At 43.6% G+C, this 6,975-nt stretch overlaps 1 long non-coding RNA gene across 1 annotated transcript; it reads left to right on the plus strand.

Annotated features, from left to right (window-relative positions):
* Window positions 1-6: 6 nt before the first annotated feature.
* Window positions 7-6,400, plus strand: LOC116070433. The gene is made up of 2 exons (XR_004110389.1): window positions 7-127; window positions 6,236-6,400. It is a non-coding gene; the product is annotated as an uncharacterized LOC116070433 (long non-coding RNA).
* Window positions 6,401-6,975: the final 575 nt, after the last annotated feature.

Genomic DNA, 6,975 nt, shown 5'->3' on the forward strand with positions numbered 1-6,975 from the left:
AGACTGGACCTACCATCCAGCATGCCTGAGAGACTGGATCTACCATCCAGCATGCCTGAGAGACTGGATCACCATCCCGTTTCTTTGGCTGGCCTTCCTGGGCCTAGCTTCTAGAGTCAGCACTTTGGTGAGCATCCTTCTAGTGATTCGCAGAACTCTGGCGGGGTGGTGGGAGGATGGACTACTATCTTTCCTAGTCAAGTATCCAGTACTAGACTCCACTCTTCAGTAACTCTACTAAAAAGGTCAGCTAGCCTCTGCTTGAATTCCTCAGAGATATAGGTCTCACTGTCTCATGTGTTTTATTTCATCTGTGGACAACTCTGTAGGAAGCCTTTTACATTGAACAAAAATGAATTCGAATATTAGTTGTGTGTGCATATGTGGCATGTGTGTGTGATTTGTGTATTATGCTCATGTGTGTGCAGATGGATATGAATACATGTGGAGGCCAGAGGATTAACTTGGAATGTCATTCTTCCAGAGCTGTCCAGTTTGTTTTAAAGACAGGGTCTCTCACCGGGACCTGGGGAAACAGCCGCTGGGCTGGCTGGCCAGTGGGGCTTAGAGATCGTCCTGTCTCTGTCTCCCAGTGCCGAGATTATAAGTGTGTCACCATGCCTAGCTTTCTATGTGGTTTATGGAGATCAAATTGAGGGCCTCATGCTTGCACAGCAAGCATTTGGCTAACTGAGCTATTTCCTAACCCATCAGCTACTTTCCTTGAGGTTTTTTTTTTTTTTTTTGGTTGTTTATTTGAGACAATGTTTCTCTATGTTGCCCCAGCTGTCCTAGAACTCTGTGTAAACCAGGCTAGTGCACACTATGCTCCTGTATTGTTTGGGCTCTGGAGAGACAGCAGTTAGCACAATAGAAATCCTTGTGATTTTTGAAGCATGCTTTCAGCAGAAGAGAGAATAGGACAGAGAAGAGAGAATAGCAAGCAAGAGGAAGAGAATAGAAGGGGTAAAGGAGGAAGGAAGAGGATGCCAGGGATAGACTCCTAAACCTTCAGAAGAAAGAGGACGCCAGGGATAGTCCCTTGAAACTTCCATTGGCTTGATGGAGCCTCAGACAGTTCTCCCATAGAGTATCTGATGGAAGAATGTTCCACCAACAGGCGTTGTCCATATAAACTCCCCGGGGTCAGCAGTGGGCCTGATGTACTCAAGGAACAGTGAAGAGCCACTGTGTGCAGAGTGGAGCATGCAGAGGGCAAACAGGTTAGGGGATAGGGAGATGAGGTTAGGCCAGAAATGAGAGCAGGCACATAGAAACACATGGCATGGCTTTCCTCTGAGTCAGGCGAGGTAGCCCTGGAGCATGCTAAGCTGGTGATGATGCAAACACATTTCACAGGAAAACGAATGGACTACAAGAGTCCTTAGGAGGTTGCCGTGTAGGTGAGGCCAGAGCTGGTGTGTGTATGTGTGTGTGTGTGTGTGTGTGTGTGTGTGTGTGTGTGTGTGTGTGGTGAGTGGTGTGTGCTTGCTCTACCTTTGGCTTTATGTTTCCCTGGAAAGTCCTGGTGTTACTCTGTAGGACTTGTTTAATACAGGAGGCGACTCTATCTATTCACAGACAGAAGCACAAAGAAGACAAGTGCTTCTTCCCTCCCAGTCTCCATCTTTCCTCTTCCTCAGGCAATCATTCTAATGTGGGGGCATGCTTTCCCATCTTATGAGTTCTTGTAAAACAGGTCTATATTGCCATAGATTTCTTTAAACAAATGGTCTCCTTCAGACCACATTCTGTTTCTTCTCATATTTAAAAAATGTGTCTGTGTTGCTGAATGTACAGCTATCTGCTGCTTCTTGCAACCCTTTTATCAAAGGAGCAGGCTAGCATGCATTTTTCTTGAATGCTTCTCTTCAATCCACTCCTTTCAACAGTCCCCAGGTGGGATGGCTCCATCCTCCTCCTGACCACTCTCTGCTGCTCTCCCTCACTCCTGATCCAATTCTGCACACAGTCTTGTTCTTCAGGGATTGATACCAGGGGCAGTAGCTAAATGGGTGCAGGGACTCAGGTACACAAGAAATGACGCCACAGGACAAGGTGAGGCTCTGGGTCCCAGATGTGCCCGCAGTGGGCCTTTGCCTCCATTTAAATGGTTACTCGATAGCAGTGAAGAAGGGGCCTCGTGAATCAGATACACTGAGGTTTGCATTTCCTTCTTTTCAAGCTGTGTGACTTTTGACAAGTCTGTAATCTCCTCAGAAGTATTTTCTCCATCCATAATGGTGATAATCGGATTACTGATTCTTGTGAGTCTGTTACATTGATCATAAACCTTTGGCTTAGAGCCAAATACAAATTGAGCTTCTCATAAATACTGGATTTGATTTAAAAAATCAATATATATATATATATATATATATATATATATATATATATATACAAAAAATGTATATATATTCATCCAGAATGGCATTGTTATTGGATATGGTAGAGTATATAGTTGTTAGCTCGGTACTTGGGAGTCCAAGGCAGGAGGCTGTCTAGCTTGAGGCCAGCCTGGGCTACATAACTAAATAGTCTCAAAACACCAATCCAACCAAACTTCTTAGCAGGCATGTCCATCCATTTCTCTGTGGGCTGCATGTGGCCATGAATAGCTGGGAATGTGGCCTAATACAAAATCATAAGCATATTTAAAACATTGATCTTGTTTTGTTTGAGGGGGCATATCTTGATTGTATAATTTTTGAGTATGACCTTTAGGTAGACAAAATTTTGTCAAAATGTTAAAAGGTTGGCCATGCCCACTTGTCACAAAAATGAATTAAATGATTTTCATTTGTGTCTTAGTCAGGGTTTCTATTCCTGCACAAAACATCATGAACAAGAAGCAAATTGAGGAGGAAAGGGTTTATTCAGCTTACACTTCCACATTGCTGTTCATCACCAAAGGAAGTAAGGACTGGAACTCAAGCAAGTCAGGAAGCAGGAGCTGATGCAGAGGCCATGGAGGGATGTTCCTTATTGGCTTGCTTCCCCTGGCTTGCTCAGCTTGCTCTCTTATAGAACCCAGGACTACCAGCCCAGGGATGGTACCACCCATAATGAGCCCTCCCACCTTTGATTACTAATTGAGAAAATGCCTTACTGCTAGATCTCATGGAGGCATTTCCTCAAGGGAAGCTCATTTCTTTATGATAACTCCTGCCTATGTCAAGTTGACACACAAAACCAGCCAGTACAATTTGTGTTAAAAAATGTATTTAAAGGATTCTTTCTGGAAGCATGCTAGCACATTTAGAATACACCTATGCTGGATTTTAAATGATAAAATACATTATTTGGGTTCTGGTCTTCCTTTCCTATTGTCATGACAAAATATTCTGACCAAAGCAACTTATAAGAGAGATTATTTAATTTGAAGTTCATAGTTCTAGAGGGAAGTAGTTCTAGAGTGACTCTTACGGTCTTACGGTGGGAAGCATGGCAGCAGGCAGGCAGGAGAGCAGGTAGGCATGCAGGCATGGTGCTGGAGCAGTAGCTGAGAGCTTACAACAATGAGGGATGGAAAGAGAAGGAGGGAGAGAAGAGAGAGGGGGGGAGAGAGAGAGAGAGAGAGAGAGAGAGAGAGAGAGAGAGAGAGAGCAAGCGTGCGAGAGAGAACCAACTAGAATGGCATGGGATTTTGAAACCTCACAGCCCACCCCCCCCCCCCAGGTGACACATATCCTCTGAGAAGCCCACATCTAATACTTGCCAAACAAAATCACCAACTAGGGACCAAGCAAGCATCCCACTCTATGAGCCTCTTGAGGCCATTCTCATTCAAACCACCACAGTGTCTATAGTGGTTTCAGTAGGTTGGCTTGGTTCACGAGTAGAGTGACAGTGAGAAAGGTGGCCTAGGTGACGAGGGTGTGTGTGCATGGGAAGCCTCTTGCCTGGGCCAGCACTGTGTGCAATGTCTCCTCCCTTCTCTCCTCTGTTCTGTCTCTCTTCCCACTGTGATCATAATACTGGGCTATCCGTTTTAACTGTTTGGGGGATACTGCAATAGGCTAAGAAGTGAAGACTAGGCTTCCAGTGTCAGCTCATAATTAATGGATACACCAAAGACTTTAGAAGACCCCCTGGGTTAAGTGTCATAGAGGGAACACAGAGCTCACCAGTGTTTTCTAGACTTTGTTTTAACGAGGGTTTCAAGGCTCACAGAGGTAACCTAACCAACTTGGTAGAAGCCACTCAACACAGAAGTGGGGCCATGGCAGGGATTCAGATTTCTTATTCATAATTCCTTTCTCAGCTAAGGTTCCTGGTAAGGCCTGGTTTATTTATTTTCCCTTAAAGATTGAGAGAGACTAGCATTTGAGTCTTCTCCCAGTAATGGAGTGTTTCACACGGCCCAGTTTCCCCTTGGAACAATTCCAATATCCAAGCTCAGGCCTGCTCTACACCTAGCATGCATGGTTCTATAACTTTCCAGGTAAAACAAAAAGGAAAGGAACACTGGGAAAGATACGGTTTTGTTTTTTTTTCTCCTCTTACCTCACATTCAATTTTCTAAAGGAAAATTCTTCTTTATCTCCACCCCATCCCTCCCTATCCAAGCCCCTCCAACAATAAAATAAAAACCCAACTTTGTGTGGCACCTAAAATCCCTACTATGGGAATGATTTTGAGTTAAGGAATATCTGTTATAGATCTATTTTTTTTTGTATTGGATATTTTATTTATATTTCAAATGTTATCCCTTTTCCTGATTCCCCCCACTCCCAGAAGCCACCTATCCCATCCCCCCTCCTCCTGCTTCTATGAGTGTATGACCTCACCCACCCAACCCACTCCTGCCTCCCTGCCCTTGCATTCCCCTACACTGGGGCATAGAGCCTTCACAGGACCAAGCGCCTCTTCTCCCATTGATGCCCTACAAGGCCATCCTCTGCTACATATACTGCTGGAGCCATAGGTCCCTCCATGTGTACTCTTTGGTTGGTAGTTTAGTCCCTGGAAGCTCTGGGGGGTCTGGTTGGTTGATATTGTTGTTCTTCCTATGGGGTTGCAAACCTCTTCAGCTCTTTCAGTCCTTTTTCTAACTCCTCCATTGGGGATCCTGTGATCAGTTCAATGGTTGGCTGCGAGCATCTGCCTCTGTATATGTCAGGCTCTGGCAGAGCCTCTCAGGGGACAGACATATCAGGCTCCTGTCAGCAAGTACTTTTTGGCATCCACAATAGTGTCTGTGTTTGGTGATTGTATATGGGATAGGTCCTCAGGTGGGTCAGTCTTTGGAGGCCTTTCCTTCAGTCTCGAATCCCCATTTTGTCTCTGTATTTGCTCCCGTGAGTATTTTGTTCCCCCTTCTAAGAAGGACTGAAGCACCCACACTTTGGTCTTCCTTCTTTTTGAGCTTCATGTGATCTGTGAATTGTATCTTGGGTATTCCAAGTTTCTGGGCTAAAATCCACTTATTTGTCAGTGCATACCATGTGTGTTCTTTTGTGATTGGGTTACTTCACTCAGGATGACATTTTCTAGTTCCATCCATTTGCCTAAGAATTTTGTGAATTCATTGTTTTTATTAGCTGAGTAGTACTCCATCGTGGAAATGTACCACCTTTTTTGTATCAATTCTTCTGTTGAAGGACATCTGGGTTCTTTCTAGCTTCTGATAGATCAGTTCTAAATGATCAAGTTTTCACTTAGAGACACTAAATGTTAGCTATTAGGAACACCGCTTCTTTCACCCAAATTAATTCCTTAGATCTGTGATAGAAAATAAAAATAAGAAATGGATAAGGACAGCTATATTCCACTGAAGAAGGAAAGACAAGAAAGAGCTGAGAATATAACATTACCATATAAAGTGTGATCTGGAAACGTGTGTGTGTGTGTGTGTGTGTGTGTGTGTGTGTGGTATGTGTGGCGTTTAAAGCATTCCTGGTTATAGAGTCTGGGTGACATGAGATGCTGACTCAAAAGAATAAAAACAAAAACAAAGACAGAAAAAAAAATAATCACTCCAAATAAACACCCACCCTAAACAAAATGAAAACAAGACCCAAAGCCTGACGACAGCTAAATGTTTTGTCTAAAGTTGGAGCTGGAGTCATCCTGACTCACAGTTCAAAGGAACTGCTTGAGAGTGGCCCCCACGATTTTCCTGAAGGCTTTTTTGTTCTCTCTGGTACTAATGAGTTGGCTGCGTAGGCAGCGATTTGATAAAGGGAAAATGAACGGAATCATTAAGCCTCTCTCTATCGTCTCCTCTTTACAGATCACAAAACCGACTGGAGGAAATTCCACCCAAAACTTTAATATGGAAAAGGAGAAAAACCGAAAACATCCAGATCCCCTCACAAAGCTCTGCAAAGGTCAATGGGATTAATACAGCCTTTGAACATGGTTATTTAGCTGAAATAAAGGAGCAACATGGGGCAGACGTCAGAGACTCCTTGTATAATAGAAGCTTAATGTGTTTGCCCTTTTCTCTTCCTTGTCCTTAGTGTGTGGCTGCATGAGGCAAGCTGCTTCGTGGAACCACCCAGAGGACACGTTCTGGAAACGGGCTGATGATCTCCAAATGTTATTTTACATTCTTAGATTCATCCAGACATTATTGACCCAAGGTGCCTTGAGAAGAAAGAGTAGATAGTAGACAGGTGAAATTGACGGATTAGAAATATAGAGAAAATGTGTGCTCTGGGGGGGGGGGGGACATCTGCGATGGCCTTTCATGTTCTATATAATTTAAACAAACTATTTCTAACTTGCTTTATAGGTCAAACTTAATTTTTAACCTCCTGTGAAATGAAAATTAACCTTGAGGCAAATTCGTAGAATTTCCCAAGTAGAAATTAGAGCCCCAGAAGACATTAATAAGTGTTTCCAGAAAAAAAAAAAGATTGTGTGTGTAGCTAAAAAGTTTGAACCCCACTGGGGTCGGCAGAACATCAAACCTCTTAGAGGCTCTCATGTGTTGACGTTGACTATGGGCTACCTGCAGACAGTGAGAAA

The sequence above is a fragment of the Mastomys coucha genome, unplaced genomic scaffold (genome assembly GCF_008632895.1).
Source record: "Mastomys coucha isolate ucsf_1 unplaced genomic scaffold, UCSF_Mcou_1 pScaffold22, whole genome shotgun sequence".
Lineage (NCBI taxonomy): Eukaryota > Metazoa > Chordata > Mammalia > Rodentia > Muridae > Mastomys > Mastomys coucha.